At 29.2% G+C, this 19202-nt stretch overlaps 1 protein-coding gene across 10 annotated transcripts in view; it reads left to right on the top strand.

The window, feature by feature from the left end:
* Nucleotides 1-1505: 1505 nt before the first annotated feature.
* Nucleotides 1506-19202, top strand: part of PMCA (plasma membrane calcium-transporting ATPase 3) — a 141701-nt gene continuing 124004 nt past the window's right edge. For 6 of the 10 annotated variants that reach the window (XM_065514656.1, XM_065514655.1, XM_065514653.1 and 3 more), the window contains exon 1: nucleotides 13513-13752. The gene's annotated coding sequence lies outside the window, so the exon portion shown is untranslated. Of the gene's footprint in view, nucleotides 1637-13512; nucleotides 13753-19202 lie in introns of those variants that run through there. The other 4 variants (XM_065514650.1, XM_065514649.1, XM_065514647.1 and 1 more) reach the window with 2 other exon arrangements.

The following is a 19202-nucleotide window of genomic DNA, read 5'->3' as shown; positions in this document are numbered from 1 at the left end:
CTTACTTAGTTTATTGTTCTCCAGATTACGATTTTGATAACCGCTTGGTGCATTTTTTTTTATCCATACAAATTGACCCACTCTAATATACATATTATGTTTAAAATTCTAGATTTTCTACCGGTTGGTTTAAAAGGTAACCGTAACGGAATTTGCTGTTATTTCGGTAACGGTAATTTTGGTCTGACTTAAATAATTAATAAATTAAAAAAATAATAAAATAAGGTGACATAGATGGTATTAAATTAGATTTTAAATTCTGTATATTTCAATAAACTAAATTATTAAAATCAAAAAATATTGGAGTAAAGATGTGTAAGCTAAGAAAAACTAAACTTTGTTATTAGTTGTACTATATTACTTTGTGCTGAATACATAATAATACGCCATTACAATTAACATTACATTATATACTTTAATAAGCGTTCAACCTTCATTGGTTTAAAACAAATAATCTATAATAATATAAACATTTATATTATGTTTTGATATTTTTTATAAAGGTAGCACTAACTATTTAACGATCGATAGACAATGCTTAACCATCTGGATTTATATTGTATTTCAGAAGTGCTATTAACTCTTTAAGCTATGCCCATATACAAAATGTAATAACTGCTTAGCAATTATACCAATAGCTAGCAAATGCCTACGAGGACAGTGGTTTAAAACGTCGTTTCGCACTTCCGCGTTATCTTATCACAATATCACTTTCAAATTACGCTATGACCAGACTGCAATCATTCATTCATAGAACTTAACCACATTCAATATATTCCCGAGCTACTAACAAAATTGTTGTCGGTAAGTCAAATTATAAAAAAGGTCAACACGTTAACAGTCCAAGGCAGCGACTGATGATTGCCTCACACTTCCGCTTTTTTGCAAAATCGGTGTATTTAAAATATAAATATCTATATCTTTTAAAAAGGGTCCACAGCCCACATATTAAAATAAACCAGATTGCACACAAAGTCAACAAGAGTCAACGCTTAACAGTAAGGAGAGCATTTATTATTGATAACTCCAGATGAAACTTTATAGCGCCCACATTCGGACAAATGTAAGCTAGCAATAGAAGATGAATATCCATCACTAATGAAAAATCAGACATGGTAACTCCAAAATTTTCCGCAAAATCGAAAAGTAATTAAGTGCACTTTTTGTTCGGAATGCCCGCGATTGGATATCACCATAAACATTTTTAAGCCTTTAATTTGACTAGTTAGTAGACAAGACCAGTTATGTAACAAGATCATTACAAGACTGGTTATGATCTCAACTGCAATCAAGAAGTAATATGAGTCTATATTCTCATTAGGCATAGTGTAGGGTATGGATAATACGATGCTGCAGTAATTTAATCAAATACATACAATTCATTCTGATAATCACTTAACAGAAACGATAACAGAGATAACAACAGATTGAGATATTGCTGCTAATGCTGCAGATTTAAAAAAAAAATAATCAGAAAAAATTACGCAGCAACACAACAACAATTTGCTAATAATTTTTCTTACAAATAGCCAGTAATTCAGTTTAAAGATATTTAGTCTTACTTTAAATTCAGCAGTAAAGAGGCTGCATTGTGGCTGAATTTTTGGTTGAAATATTTTTGTAAAATCGTCGAAATGTAAGTTCAAGATAACAAATTTGATTAAATAAAAGTGAAAAATAAACAAACTAAACTAATTTGCTAGACAAGGTCTACAATAATAAATATACAGGAATAACGTTACAAAAATTGATATGTGTGAATCGTAAAAAATATATGATAAATTTAAAAATATTTGTTTCTTAAAAATTCTTTAAAAAATGCCCAAAAATGGGATTTTGGGCGTTGTATCATTAGGCCATAAATCGATTTTAATTCAATGATTTTGTTCATATTAGTGATAATATCTCGAGAATAATATATAAGGTATTTTAGCATGATTCAGAACGATTTGTTCTATTTTTGTAAGATTCTTTTGGTGAAATTTTCTCAAATATCTATGTCGACAATTCCATAGAAATGTTATGGATAAAACAAGTCAGATTTTATTAAATACCTACTAGCAGAAACCTGGCATGTGCTTCTAAGCAAAAAAAAATACATTTAGTTTAATTGTTGAAAAAAAGAAAATTTAATTTTTTTTACTATTTTGAAATAACTTTCCTTTAACGAAATTTTTTGGGACAATTTAACTATCAGCTGGGAAATTTTGATTTATTTAACCTTCGCTTTACCAAAGGTTTTTTATGTACGTGGTTTACCAATACCCACCCGGGTGATACTGCACTTCTATACATATATACGACGAACAAAATTTTAAAAAATCGAAAAAACCTTATAAAAAGTTTAAAATGTTTTTATTAAATAATATAAAACTCTAAAATTTGTTCATTGAGTCTAAATTGTATTTAAATCGAAACAAAATGAAAAAAATTATTAAGCTAACAAAAACCCGGGTGGGTATTGGTAAAGCGAAGTTTAAAGAAAAGCGAACAATGTCAAGCAAAATATCATGAAGTATTTAGCTGTTTTTTACCAATCAAAAAAATCCTTCCTACATGTCAAAGCGTACTGATAATAATATTTAAATAAAACAAGTCTCTTACTTGTTTTCGGCTGTGCCGAATCTTATATACCCTTCACCAAATTATACTGCAAAATAAAAATTTCAAATATTTTTAGGTAAACAAAATTAATTTTTTTTTCCAGTTGTTTTTTTATTTTTGTAAAAAAAATTTTTTCGAATTGTTATTTAAAATTTTTTTATTTTTTTAAGTTTAATTTTTTTTTTAAATTTTAAAAATTTTTGTGGTATTTTTTAATTTTTTTTTTTGAGAAAAAAAAATTCGGGTTAAAAAATATATTTTCCGATTTTGACCCATTGTAGGTCCAACTTACTATGGTTGTCCTGGTTTTTTCCTTATATCTCAGCCATTTGTGAACCGATTTTCTCGAGCCGGAAGAATTCCGGAGATATTGATGTATGAATCGTGTATGTAAGTTATTTGGGGGCTTCGGAAAGTTGATTTCAACAGACACAGGGACATGGCTTAATCGACTCCGCTATCTATCCAGAATATATATACTTTATAGGGTCGGAAATGGAGATATCTGGGGTATTCAGAGAATTGATTTCAACATACAGACAGACATGGCTTAATCGACGAAGGTGAAGGGTATAAAAATGTTGTGTCTACACGTATGTTGGCACTGGTAGCAAATTTTTCAACATAAATATGCTGATTCAACATATCGTGTAGACCAAGCTTTACACTGGTTTGTTGTTAAATTCCAGTTTAATATTAAATTCGCCTAACATTGTAGACAGTTGTTTTTTGACAAATGGGTTAAAAATCAAAAACAAAATGTATGTTGTTTTTGTATTGTTGTATTTGTTGTAGGGACGAGTACACCTTATATGAATTCGACTTGACTTGAGCTATTATTGTTAAGAAATAAGCTGTCAGTCCAGTTGTCATTAATATAAAATTTCTTCTTTCTATGGGTCGGTGTGATTAATGAATAATTATTTAAGTACCAAATGTAAAAAACAAGAGATAAAATCATTCAACGCAAAATAAACCTCAGTTTTTCATAGAACTTCTTGCGTTGAAAATTTTGTATTTGTGACGAACGTTTCACCACCTAAAGCCTAGTGCCACAGAATATACAGAAGTGTCAAATTTGACGTTTAAAAAAAGCCAAATCAGATGTTAGGGCAGTTCTCATAAAAAGAGATAGCAATATATTTTGTACTACAATATCAGTGATGTGTTAAAGCAAAACGCTATATACAACACGAATTTGGTAGACAAAGAAATGTGAACAAAACAAACAAATAAATTTGAAAGACAATTTTTTCGTAGTCTGTGGCACAAAATTTTTTAAAATGGAAAATTATAAAAATGAGTGTATTGTTTACGTGTAAATTTAAATGAAACAAAATTCTTGGTTGTTTTTTACATTTGCAAAATAAAACTCCACATGTACAATGGCAATTAAAAGTGAAATATTACAAAAATAAATGATTGCATCAAACTAAATCATAAAGAAATTTAATTATTGCGGCAGAAAATTAAGACTAAAACAAAATGAAAAGGGCAGTTACTAAAAATGAATACTGTATACTTTGTGCTAGTGCCAAAGACTATAAATATATAAAGATGTTGCACAGCCATACATTGTACTGGCAGTGAAAAATTTACCGATGGCAGCAGTGCTGCCAACTATTTTTTTGGAGAAATCGTCAATTTATAAAAAAAAAAATCGTCAAAATCGTCAAGTTAAAAAGAAAAAAATCGTCAAGACGTTAAAAATACCAAAAAAAAATTGTTATTAACTTTTTAAATATTTTTATTTTATTTACATGTAAATAAAGTTATTATTTAATAAAAAAAATAATAAATTTAATTTTGGTGTTATGTGACTATACTTTGGTACATTTCTGTGTGACATTTTTTTAATAAGTAATTTTTAATTGCTATATTAAAACACAGAATTATTTAACTTAAGATAATCTTTTGAAAACAATATTCCTTGTAATGTTGAAGAATCCAAAGCATTTCTGATTTTTGTTTTATTTAAATTTACAATATTAAAAATTCTTTCAACGTTGGCCAACAAATGTTAAACTCGAAACAAATTGTGTTAAAATTGGGAAGACCTTTGCATTATTGACTCTCTTTAAATTAGAAACATTTTTCCAATGTTTCGAGTTTGGTGAATTTCATATTACGTAATTCTCGAACTTCATTATCAAGTTCTTGATATTCTTTTCCATTTAATAAATTTGGAATAACTTTGGCCAATTGTTAAATAGAATAATTTTTTTTTTGTTCAATTCTAAAAGTTTATCGCCAACATCAAAACGTTTTAAAATTTGTGAAACCAATTCAATATAAAATTAGACGCTGTCTGCCAAGGCGAATTCATACAAGGTGGTGTCAGTTCTACAAAAACAACGATTGGTCTTAACAAATGTCAAAAAACCAAAATGAAAAATTTAACAAATAAGTATTTAAACTTAATATAGTGTAGATAATTGAATAGTGAGGGCTTCACTTATTTATGTAAAAAATAAATATTTTGTTAATAAGCTTAGAATATGTAGATATTTAAATATAAAAACAAGCTTTGACAGTTGTTGGAACCAAAAAGCGAAAAAAAAAATTATTAGCTGTTTGACTGACTCCACCTTGTATAAATTCGCCTTGCTGTCTGCCTTTCAATTTGTACATTGCAAAAGGGGACTTACAAAATTTGAATTTTAGGAAAAAAGGTTACCATATGTTTTGCTTTTAAAAAAATCGTCATTTTTGTTCGCGGGAAAAATGAAAAATCGTCAATTGTTGTTTTAATAAATTGGACTTAAAAAATCGTCAAAGTGGGCAGCGGTGGATGGCAGTACGGCCAGGGCTGCCAGATGTATTTGGGAAAAAATCGTCAATATCCCGATAAAAACATTATTATTTAAAGATAATTTCATTAAAATATAGCACCACGCTTTATAGGGTTTTTACACTAGCGCACATCTAACATCTACCATCAATTTGCAAAGATGTTAACATCTTCCCATAAGAATTACACAGGGCTGAGTGCCAACATCTTTCTACATCTTTAAAAAATGTTCCTATCTCATTTCGTTCCACCTAACATCTTTCGATTATTTTAGTGTCACCACTAATAAAATGGCATTTATAATATTAAGAAAAAAATGTAAACAAATATTTGTATAAAAATGAGGGGACATTTTATTTGCTTGAAATAGACTTGCCAACCGTCCCGTTTTCGTCGGGACAGACCAGTTTTAGAGTCGAATGTCCCGTGTCTCGGCGATACTCTGAACGGGACGCCATTTGTCCTGTTTAAAAAAAAAACATAACTTTTTCATTAATTACCACAAAAAATATAAAAAAATCAAAAATTGGAAATACCGATAGACAAGGATGCTTTATTTTCTGAAATATAGTATTTTCTAAAAACTGAATATCACTATTTAACAATGTACATAGGTACTTAGTGCATTAATTTCTATGAGTTTCAATAAACTCATCAGTAAACATTATTTAACTTTCATGAAAAATAAATGGCACGATAATCGCTCTAGGATGCTTGTACCTTTAGTTAAAGGTGAGTTGTTGGTCCATTGAAATGGACTGAGTTTGTTGAATTTATTACTTCAAATAATAAAAAAGCTGATAAAAGCGATTAAAAATATAAATTTTAAATTATGGACTGAAATAGGTAAAATTTATTAAATAACAGGATGCGCTTCGTTACTCCTACGTTAAATAAATAACGTAAAATAAAAAAATTTTAAAGATTTTATAAACTATTTTTTTAATGAGGTGAAACAAATTAGGTAAAATTATAAAAAATAAATTTTTAGACAAAGTTTGAATAATCTCGCAATTTTAATTATACAGATATTCAAAATTTACTATGTACTTTGAATGGAAAGTTTCACACCCACTGTTCCGATCTAGACCATTTTAGCTAAACTCTGTACATTGATAAGAATTTGATTCATATAAAGTTTAAATACATTACAATTATAGTACTCCAGATATTCGAAATTAACTATATACTTTGTATGGAAGGTGTCACTCCCACTAATCCAATCCCTACCATTTTACAGCCAAACTATGTAAAATGATAAGTGAGCTATCGGACAAGTTTGAGGAATCTCGCAATTATAGTTCTGAAAATATTTATTTTCCTTTGTGTGGTAGGTAACTTAAACCTTGTTCCGATTCTTCCCAATTTGGTTAAACTTCATGTCGTGATATGAAATTGATTCATATAAAGTTTGAAGAATTTCACAATTATAGTACTCCAGATATTTGAAAATAACTATATACTTTAAAAAATTCAGTCTCGCCCATTTTCAGCCAATCTCCGTATAGTGACAAGAATTTGATTCATACAAAGTTTAAATACTTCACAATTTAGTACTCCAGATATTCGAAAATAACAATTTACTCCTGTATAAAGTTCGAAGACTCTCACAGTAATAGTTCTCCAGATTTTACACAATTAAAATTAATGTGTTAATGTTTATTTTAATAAATAAAATAGGATAATAACACTGCTTCAAAATAACACTTTTTGTCAGAACTTGAAAAGCGACCTAATGGAGGTTGTATGCCTAGGTGAGGACATGCTAAAACCGTTTTCAAAGATTTTGAACACCCTCAAAATTTTGAGTTATTTTGAAACAAGTGTTTTAACAATAGTTATTTAAATTTTTTTCTAGGAAAACCAAATTTTTTTTGCACAGTGCTTTAAAGACAATTTTATATAGACAAAAAGGAGATATTACTTATTAAAATCGGTTTATATTTGCAAAAGTTATTAAACTTTTTCGAAAAAAGTTCGAAAATATTTACCCTGTTTTTTTTTACATTTATATGCGCTGGGGGAGAAAATACTCAAAAAGGTATTAATGAAAAGTTGAATAACTTTTACAGTTTTCATCCGATTTGAAAAATTAAAACCATGTTTTATTAAGAACTTTTCTTTATACATTAATATAAATTTTTATAAGCTTTCATATCAAAATAAGCAATGAAAAGCGACTCAAATCAAAAAAGATCGTAACAAAAACAATACTTATAACTTACAAATGTATCAATAAATGCATGTCATTTTGAAGCGTAATAAGTTTTCTTTCCTAACACGTTAAAAAAATAAAAATTGAACAAAAACTGACTGAGTTACAGATCGATAAGTTGAAAAACATCACTATAAACGGTTTTTTCAGAATAACTTATGAATTTGAAGGTATTTCTGAAATTTTTTGACACAATTTGTAATGTACTCAGCAAGTCCTATAACCCACACTAGGTAATTTTCCATGTTTTTTTTCCATCGTTCTCTGATCATTTAGTGGTGTCCCGTTTTGGAAATTTCAAAAGGTGGCAAGTCTAGCTTGAAATGTGCTTGTGAAATTATTCTCTTATTTAATTTGATAGTATAAAAAATAAAACAAGTCTCAATTCATTTTGTTTTCATAAAAACAATATGATTTTTAATATTTTTGCAATTTTACTGATGGTATATGTTAGATGTTGCAAGTGTGAACAAATCTTTCAAGTTTTCAACATCTTCCATACGTTTCTCCTAAATGTACGTAATAGGGTTTTTACACTTACGTACATTTTGGCGAAACGTATGGAAGATGTTGAAAACTTGAAAGATTTGTTCACACTTGCAACATCTAACATATACCATCAGTAAAATTGCAAGAATATTGAAAATCAAATTGTTTTTATGAAAACAAAATGAATTAAGTCTTGTTTTCTTTTTTATACTATCAAATTAAATAAGAAAATAATAAATTTCAAGCATATAAAATGTCACCCTCATTATTATACAAATATTTGTTTACATTTTTTTTTAATATAAATGCCATTTTATTAGTGATGACACTAAAATAATCGAAAGATGTTATGTGGAACGAAATGAGATAGAACATTTTTTAAAGATGTAGAAAGATGTTGGCACTCAGCCCTGTGTAATTCTTATGGGAAGATGTTAACATCTTTGCAAATTGATGGTAGATGTTAAATGTACGCAACTGTAAAAACCCTATAAGCAATATGCTGTCAGTTGAGTAGTCATTAATGTAAAATTTCTTCATTCTATGATTCAGTGCGATTAATTCATACATATTTAATTTATTTATGTACCAAAAGTAAAAAAACAAAGAAATTAGTGAAAAAAATCATTCAACAAAAAATATAAGCAAAATACACATCAGTTTTTCGTAGAACTTCTCGCGTTGAAAATTTTGTATTTGTGACGATCGTTTTCTCCACTTAAAGCAATCAGAAATCGCTGTGCTGTTGTTCTGCCGACGTTATTGCTTGTGTTTATCAATAAAAATTTCTACGTGGAGACTTAGGATTAGCAAAAAAAAAAAAATAATTTTATGTTAACACTAAACTCAAATTTTAATTTTTAGTTAGTCAATGCTTAATAACACAAATACCAGTTATGTCATAACTTAATGATTTTCGTCTCTTTTCAGTTAAATTTAACCGAAAAATGCATTGAAAAATATATATGGATTATTTTGATTTAACTTATGACGGTTTTGTTTATTTTTAACTTTCTATTAAACCTTTAGTTCAAACTAACTGTAAATGTGTTTACTTTGCCCATAATTCTGCAGTTACACATTAACCTGGCATTTACCCTATGTCTCCACGTAGCAATTTTTATTGCTAAGCACAAGCAATAACGTCGGCAGAACAACATCAGAGCGATTGCTTTAGGTCAGAGGTTCGCAAAAATAAATCCTCTCACCAACACATTCAATTCTTTATTTTATTCAGTGCACCTACAAACACACAAATACAAAAACTGAAAAATAAAGAAAAAGTCATACACCAGTGCTCATGCGTATTCCTAGTTGTCTCGTTGAGTAGACAACGACTACCATAGACTAACATAGACCCGAATCAGCTGTTTTTAGCAACATGGCGGAGGCAAACAAAAAAAATTTACGAAAAATTAACAAAAGAAAATGTATAATAAACCACGGTAGATTTAAAAGAGGGACAAACATATAAATTTATCTTTCTATATCTCGTCTCACACACTCATCGATTTTTTACTACATTTTATTTTTTCTCTCGCTCTAAGATCTGCCTTAATGGCAGAATTGAAAAAATTTAAAAAAAAATGTAAACAAAACCATACGGTTCGAAATTACTTGTTTGACAGCTGTCAATGGTCTCTTATCTGTAATAATCTGTGACGACTACTAAAATGTAAGAGCATAAGAATACGTGTGATTTTATTTTCCACAATTGTGGTATGGACTGCGTAGGGTTCTATAGCTGAAACAAAAAGTCGACTTTTTGACCTTTCGACTTTTTCCGTTTTTTAAAAAGTCGACTTTTAGAACTTTCGACTTTTTTCGTTTTTTAAAAAGTCGACTTTTCGAACTTTCGACTTTTGGTAATTTATAAAAGTCCACTTTTCGAACTTTCGACTTTTTAGTTAAATCGACTTTTTTCGAATTTTTTAGACTATTTTCAACTTTTTACCATTTCTTGTAAAAAATACATAGTTTCTACATTTATTGATGCGCCTTTTGTAATGTTTAGCAATAAAAATTAAATTTATCAAGGCGATAATAGTTAGAAGAATGTTGCGTAGAAAAAAGCTTTAATTTATAAACATTTATTTATTATTTATATTAGCATATACTACAAAAAATGCAAGTGTACCAAATTGGAATAGTTTTAGTATAATGTTGCAATTAAATTTTTTTGTTTAACAATCTAAAAAGTCGACTTTTATCGACTATTCGACTTTTATCGACTATTTTCGACTTTTATCGACTATTCGACTTTTTTTGACTTTTATCGACTATTTTTGACTTTTATCGACTTTTGAGATAACATAATCGATTGTTCGACTTTTTTCTGCAAAAAGTCGATTGTTCGAATAATCGAACAATCGACTTATAGAACCCTAGGGCTGCGCATGTCTGCTTAACCCCCTGTCTATACTTGATAAATTTTTATCATGATAAACGTCAAAATCGTTGTCAAGATAAAAAATTATCAGGTATAGTCTCCATTTATTAGTATTATTGCTTCGTTATGACAAAATTGTTAGTGCTTTTGCTAAGACAACTTTGTCTTGACAACAAATGTCATTTATTGTTATGATAAATATTTGTCAAGTATAGACAGGGCGTTAGGTGGAGAAAACGTCCATCACAAATACAAAATATTCAACACGAGAAGTTCTATGGAAAACTGAGGTGTATTTTGCTTATATTTTGTGTTGAATGATTTTTTTCACTAATTTCTTTTTTGTTTTTACTTTTGGTACTTAAATAAATTAAATATGTATGAATTAATCGCATCGAATCATAGAAAGTAGAAATTTTACATTAATGACAACTGAACTGACAGCTTATAAAAAAAAATTTTACAATTGCAGCAATAAATTTTGCTACGTGGAGACATTGGGTTACACATGCAAGTACCCAGTTGGCCATGTCTTCAAGACAACGTCGACGATGAGTACACGACAATGTTAAATCCTAGACGACACGTAGGTGACAGCCCATACAAATCATTGACGACTTTTTCGAACAAAGGGCACTTAAATCGTACACGACAATGTGAGCAACATCATCATGCACATTGTCGTTGATGATCATATGGGTGAAATGTGGTAAAAGTTGTCATCGACGACTATAACCTAGCGTTTACACATGCAAGTAACAGTTCGAAAAACACAATACATTCACACTTTTGCACTAACACAAGCACACATGCAGCCACTTACAGCTCACTGCCTAGTGAATTTCGATGGACAGTGATTTTTTGACACTTACTGCAATAAAGTGTCAAAAACACAAACAGAGTTGCCTAACTAAAAAAATTTAAAAAAAATTACTGGATTGTGGTAAAATAATTATTATATTTTTAACTTATTTTATGTATATTTGTAAAAAAAATTGTTTTTTCTCTTCAAATATGAATAAAGAACGCTATTAAATTAATTTAAGAGCACTAATCTCATTAAAGTAATAATAATAATTATTTATAACAATTATTTCCCTACAAATATATGTATGTGGTATCCTAGGCAACTCTTAATAATAATGTGTTTACGTTTTGACGACATTTTTAAAATGAACTTTTACTTGCATGTGTAAACGCTCAAGCAACTTGTAGACATTTCGATGTATTTTCGACATTTTCGATAATAATACGTATTCTCAACTTTCCTCAATCTACTTGCATGTGTAAACGCACCGTAAACACGACTTCTCTCTCATGTATTCGTTGATGACAGTTAGATACTGTATCCTCCAATTTGTCGTTGATGACAGTATAGTGGACATAATCCATCAGGTCGTCAATATACCCACTTTGTCACCAGACTTTTTTTGTAGAAATATATATTTGTTTTTTTATTAATTAATTATATTAAATAATTTTATTAATTCTAAACATATTTATTAATAACGCAAATAAAAAATTTCAAATAAATAAAATTATACAGTTTATTTAATTCATTTTTAAATAATAATCAATTCATTTAATTACGGGGGATTTAGTTTGTCTTTTTTTTTGACCGGTATTATTCTTGAACATTACCTCGTCAGCCACATACAAATTTTGACCCGGAAGTTGTAAAATGTCTGCCAGCACATAAGTTTCATCATCCAGGTGTATATTTTTATAAAATTTGCCCTCAATTTTGTCTCTAGTTCTTTTGCTTTTAAAGTTAAAGAACTCTTTATACGACTTCAACCCAGCATTAGCTTTGGCTCTGCGCACAAAATAATCAGAGTATTTAACTTCACGAGCTGCTTTTCTGATAGAAGTGTTCGGTGCTCTTCGAAAGAGTTGTTCGACAGTATTTGATATTGGTAATATCTGTCAGACCTTTTACTGATCCAGGTTTTCTTTAAATATTCAAGTCATCCTCTTACTGATTAATGGATTTTGAAACGATGAACCTTCAGATGTTTTGCTATAATGGATTTTCAAGAAAATAGCAAAAGATCTGAAGGTTCATCGTCACACTGTTTCGTTACTTTTTTCGCCAATGGAGCTTCAAACACGACAACATATGCGACTTTGATTTATACCTGTCCTCACAGGCATTGTATAGACGAAAAATTATAAAATGTCCTGAAGACAACATCGACGAAAATTTCGTCGTTTCTGGCCAACTGGGGAATGTGTTGAGTTTTTGCAAAAGTTACTTGCTTGTGTAACCGCTAGATAACGTAAATTGATGCAAGTCGATAATACGTATTATTATCAAAAATACTTTGAAATGTCTACAAGTTGCTCGTAGATGTCTACACATGCTAGTAAAAGTTCATTTTGTAAATTTTAGCGAAGCAAAATGAGGTTCCCAAAAAGCCACATATATAAGAAAATTGCAGAGAATTATATAAATAAACTTTTTAAATATAAGCACTTATTTTTATTCAAATACAAAAATTTCTGGGGAAAATGTTTGTGTTAACAATTATATTCATATAAATTTATATTTTTTAAGAAACCGATACGCATTAATGGCTATTTGTACTATTTTATTTTACAAAAAATACATAAAATAAGTTTAAATAGAGTTATTATTTTACCACCATCAAGTAAATTTGTCTCAAATTATTTATTGGCCATCCAGCTGACTAAATTCACTTGACAGTGGTTTGCAGGTGGCTGCATGTGTAATGGTGTTAGTGCAAAAGTGTGAATGTATTGAGTTTTTCAAACCGCTACTATAATGTGTAAACGCTAGATAAATGAATTTAATTTGGCTTTGTGTTAATGGGGTTTAATCTCGTTCGTAAACCCTATGTAGTTATCGCAAATTTCGAAAACATTTTAGAAATAACTTTCTGGCAGCATTGTGCAGCTAAAGTCTAAAAATGTGTTTTTCTATGGCAACTCCATGACGATATCATTGAAGATATACACACAAAATTTATTATAAAAATATCTTTTTTTATCGAAAACTTTTTTTAGTCAGCTTTCCAAATTGAATACTAGTGGTCGGGTGGTGCGTGTTCGTTTGATGCGGATAACATAGGCGCGTATATGTGTTGAAATAAAAACAAATGCCAATAGTGTTATTAATATTAAATTGAGTTGTTGAAAGTGTACAAAAAGAAAATATAGACAGCTCATAAAATACGTCTACCTATAAACGGTGGAGGGCAATTGGATTTTTTGCTGGTTTTGGTTATAAAGAAAGTTTTAGAGGTATATTAAAAAAAAATCTATTAAAAATTGTTTTTCTCCCAAAAACCCTTCTCCTCCCACTCAACAGTATGTTAGCAACCTCGTAATACTTATGTATAGAAATTAATAATACGTTAATTCAAGTGAATAATGACCACGGTAGTAGGTTGATGTCATCCGCCTCACATAAATAAAATGATGTGATTTTCTTAAACCACACTTCAGCAGAAGTTAAGAAACAATTCATTTTGGAAAACGCAAAATTTTAAGGTTCTTTTTGATCCGGATGCATAGATATTTCTGTTCTCTTCATCTTTACATTCATGTATGTATGTACATGCAACTAGATATATCTATCTATACCAACTATCAACATACTGTTAGTTGGAATACATACACACAATCTTTAGCATTAATAATTACCAAAAACAAACAGTATAAATCCATAAATCTTATACACACTCGTCATATGTATAATTAGATGTTAAATTCTTTAAAATAACAAACTAAGTAAAAAATTATCGTTTGCTTGTACTTGGTAAATTTTCTAATCACCCAGATTAAAGAAATAGAACTTTGTTAATTTTATTACAAATTTCAGTACTACATTTCTTGAGAATACATAATTGTGAAAAATCGTAATATTCAGCAGCAATTGTTCATAAATGCGAAAATGAGTAGGATAGTAATAGATGCGTGTTCTTACACTTTTAAGCAAAAGAATTTGTAAAAACTTGCAAAATATGAACACTTTAGAGCAGGGATTCTCACACGTTTTTGCTTCACGGCCCCTGACACATTTTATTGAAACCACGGTCCATTTTATTTCATATTCGTTTTACACATTTGAGAGAACTAATATTGAGAAAATAGAAACTGAAAACATGAAATCCAAATTAATATTGAAAAATAACACGGTGAAATTTAGAAAAGCATTCTAATATTGAGAAAAAACTAATTAAAAAAGAGAAATCCAAATTAATATTGAGAAACCCATAGTTGAAATTGAGAAATAGAAATTAAATTTAAGAAATAAAAATTGTATGTTATTTTTTAAGTAATAGGTATTTTTATAAAAAAACATGCTACGATTATGTATTTAAGTTTGTTTAAACCTAATGGAAATTTATTATTTCTCAATATTAATTTAGGTGTTTTCAGCATCAAGTGGAATTTTCTCAACTTAAATTTTCATATTTCAATATTAATTTGGAATTCTCAATTTATTTTAGCTTTTTATTAATATTAATGTGGATTTATTAATTTATATTGCTTTGTCTTAATATTAACTTGCTTTTCGAAATTACAATTTATATTTTCTGAATTTTGAATTGCATTTCTCATATTCAATTTGTATTGCCTCAATTTTAATTTGGATTTATCAACTTTTTATCAACTAGTAGTTAAAACAATTCAGGCAATTTCGTTTTATAAGCTCTTAAAAGCATCAAGTCTTCAGAGCCAACAAGCGCGAAAACTTTGTAATATATCAAAATATACTTTGGCACACGAGATACACGTCATTTCTATTATATCTTCTTGAAATATATCAGATATTTCATCAAAAGACGTAATAAAATGATTCCGAAGTAAATTATTTAGCTGTAAAAATATTAAAGTAAAGAAAGAAATATTATAATTCAAAAAAGGTGTTTAAGCTTAATGGTTTCTTGAGTTCTTCGCGGACCCCTTGACATGTTCATATGTTCCACCATTTGAGAACCGTTGCTTTAGAGAGAGTGAAGAATGTACATACTAGGGTATTCGAATTTTCTCTTGTTCGAATAAAACGAATAATTCGAATAAGAGATTTTAACTTGGTCGAATAATTCGATCACACGTTTAAAATTAATCGAATTATTCGAATAATTAAATTTTTTTTAAAAAAGTAAAGAATGAAGTTTTGATGTAGGTTTTTAAATATTTTATTGTTAAAGGAAAACAAAATATAACGTTAAAGTTAAAAATTCAAGTACTGATAATGTTAAAAAACATTCAAAAACAATGTCCATTGTTAAATTTTCATCAGAATCCCCTTCCGAAAAATCTAGAAAACAATTGACTAGCAAACCCTATAGTTTCCGTTTTGGAGCTATGCTTTAAAAAATTTGAGCTAGTTGGGCATGATCCTGAATTCAAATACAATATAAACGTATTAAGAACTTTTGTATGTCGTTCATTAATTCGGGTTTTAAATTGAATAACTAATTCTTTAGTAAATTAATCATTCACTATTTCTAAATTATTTATAACAAATTGTATTATACATCAAGCTCTATCAACATTGCCGGATCTTTGCTTAATAAAGTGGTCTTGGGGTATTACATAATAAAGGGAATCTGTCCAAAGCTTGATATCATTGTCAGTGAACATGGCTAATTTGAAGTCAGACAGTGCATGATTGACGCATTTACAAATACGCAAAAAGTTTATTACCATGTTAGACAAATATGTTCAACGATGTTCTTGCAATAAAACGTTAGTTTGAAATATTTGTGTTTAGCATTCGATTTATTAAATATTTTGCAACACTTACGTACGCGGTTAATAACATCACTTATATACATATATTTTAAGATCATGTCCTTCATCTATTTCAATGTAATCATTATAAATGTCATCCTCAATATCACTTTTGCCGACCGTTTCAAAATCACATTCCCCATCACATTCAACTCCACTTTAATCTAAGTTAAAATTTTGATTATTAATTGCGATTCTTCTAATATTTCGCCAGCTAAATAACAAATATTTTATTTCGTACCTTTTATTTTCATTGGTTCAAGTCCTAAGTTAAAAATGTTGAAAGATTTGTTTTAAGAATTGTAATTTCTTGCAGTAATATTTATATTTTTATAGAAGGAGCTATCGTAATATTCATCTACAGTGATCGAAAGTCTCTTTGTCTTTAGTTATTTGTCGAATTTCAGAAACAATACAATTTTTGTGAGTCATAACTTTTTAGAATTATGAATAATTTTAAGCAATTTAATAAATTTAAATATAGTATATGAACATTTAATCGTTTTATTCGATTATTCTATATAGAATTGTTCGAATTATTCGTTATTCGAAAATGACCATTTTTAAATTGTTCGAATAATTATTCGTAAGAAATTATTCGATTAATCGAACGATCATTAGTCGAATGAATACCCTAGTACATACACATGTATGCATGTACTCGATGTTATTTTTAGTTTTTTTTTTTTAATTAAAAGAAAATAAACATATAAAGCATCAAACATCTAATGTAGTTCAAAGATATACAAATTTTATAAACAAAACTAATGGTAATTTTGAATTTCTTTAAAAGTATAAAATTCTTATTAGTATCCCAATGGGTCTGCTTTTTAATTATACAACATTATTATATCCACTTCAAATTACATGATTTTTGGGGTGGGGTGGGTTAGAGGTTTTTGGATTTAAGTTACTCATTCCTAGTTTTTTAGGTGTGATTACTAGAGGAGAATCTTTACTCACTGATCTTCCATTATATTGCAATTATTAATCAATTGTGTAGCAGAATACCTTCATTCGTTCAAATAACATATAATTTTTGACAAACAATAATAAAATTTGTAATAATAAGAAAATAATAGACAAATAGCGAGCGAAAGTAAAATTGTTTCACTCATAACACAAAAGGACCATTGATGGACCCATGTGAGCTGCTCTTTCTATCTTCCTTATTTCGTGGCTGCCTGGAAAACCTAACCTAACTTGTAAAGAAATATGGATTGGTTTCCTATAATCTATTTCTCAATAACAGTGAGTTAAATTGATGATATTTACAAAAGATCTTGGACAATGAAGATTGTTTATAACGCCCAATGCAATGCATTCCAATCTGACAATTGTCGAAATTACTAATGTATAAAAGACTTTTCGTTACAACTGTAGTCCATAACACCTATATTCATTTCATTCATTGTTTAAATAATCGAGCCCATTGGGCCAATATACGACTAAAACCAGGGACCGAAAATAAGAATTCTTGAAATTTCAAAAGGAAAAAACGCCATCACAAGAAAATATCGGATAGTCAAGCATACCATTTTGATCGTTTTCAACTATATTTTCAAAAAAAAAACAAACAAATTCTTGATTTTAATTTTTTTGTCAAAAATATTTGTTATTTTTTTTTTTGATGTATTTGTCAGACTTGATTTTTATTTTTTTGTCAGAAATATTTTTCAGACTTTTCAGACGAAATATTTGTCAAAGTTTGATTTTTTTTTTTTGGTCAGGAGTATTTGTCAGACTTTGATTTTTATTTTTTTTGTCAAAATAATTGTTATTATACCCTTCAGCTTCGTGAGAAGGGTATATATAAGTTTGTCATTCCGTTTGTAATTTCTACATTTTTCATTTCCGACCCTATAAAGTATATATATTCTGGATCCTTATAGATAGCGGAGTCATGTCTGTCTGTCTGTCTGTCTGTCTGTCTGTCTGTCTGTCTGTCTGTCTGTCTGTCTGTCTGTCTGTCTGTCTGTCTGTCTGTCTGTCTGTCTGTCTGTCTGTCTGTCTGTCTGTCTGTCTGTCTGTCTGTCTGTCTGTCTGTCTGTCTGTCTGTCTGTCTGTCTGTCTGTCTGTCTGTCTGTCTGTCTGTCTGTCTGTCTGTCTGTCTGTCTGTCTGTCTGTCTGTCTGTCTGTCTGTCTGTCTGTCTGTCTGTCTGTCTGTCTGTCTGTCTGTCTGTCTGTCTGTCTGTCTGTCTGTCTGTCTGTCTGTCTGTCTGTCTGTCTGTCTGTCTGTCTGTCTGTCTGTCTGTCTGTCTGTCTGTCTGTCTGTCTGTCTGTCTGTCTGTCTGTCTGTCTGTCTGTCTGTCTGTCTGTCTGTCTGTCTGTCTGTCTGTCTGTCTGTCTGTCTGTCTTTCTGTCTTTCTGTCTGTCTGTCTGTCTGTCTGTCTGTCTGTCTGTCCGTCTGTTGAAATCAATTTTCTGAAGGCCCCAGATATCTTCGGGATCCAAATCTTCAACAATTCTGTCAGACATACTTTCGAGAATTTTGCTATTTAAAATCAGCAAAATCCGTCCATAAATAACGGAGATATGAGCAAAAATCCGAGACAACCTCTGAAAATTTCATCAAAAAACACAATGTATTGCATGCTTTGACAAAAAAACAACAAAACGTATGCTTGGATGTGCAAGCTTTGTGTATTTGTTGTTTTTTTGGCAGACTATGATTTTTTTGGAAGATATAAAAATTAATTATTGACTAATTAAAAACCAGAGCTGTCGCGAAAACTTTTTTTCATTTCATTTATTGTAATATTTTCGCGATAACAGAACCCAAAATTTGATGTAATTTTTAAAAATAGAATTGTTTTTATTGACATATTTAAATTTTAAAACTTTTTAAAGAAATTGAAAATTTTGAGTTGCATTTTTGGTAAATTATTTATTAAAATAACAACTGAATCACGTAGTTCATATAGTGCTGTTGTCGGCTTATCATTTTC

Source organism: Calliphora vicina, chromosome X (assembly GCF_958450345.1).
Source record: "Calliphora vicina chromosome X, idCalVici1.1, whole genome shotgun sequence".
Lineage (NCBI taxonomy): Eukaryota > Metazoa > Arthropoda > Insecta > Diptera > Calliphoridae > Calliphora > Calliphora vicina.
The sequence above is the reverse complement of the archived record's forward strand: the minus strand, read 5'-3'. Positions and strand labels throughout refer to the sequence as shown.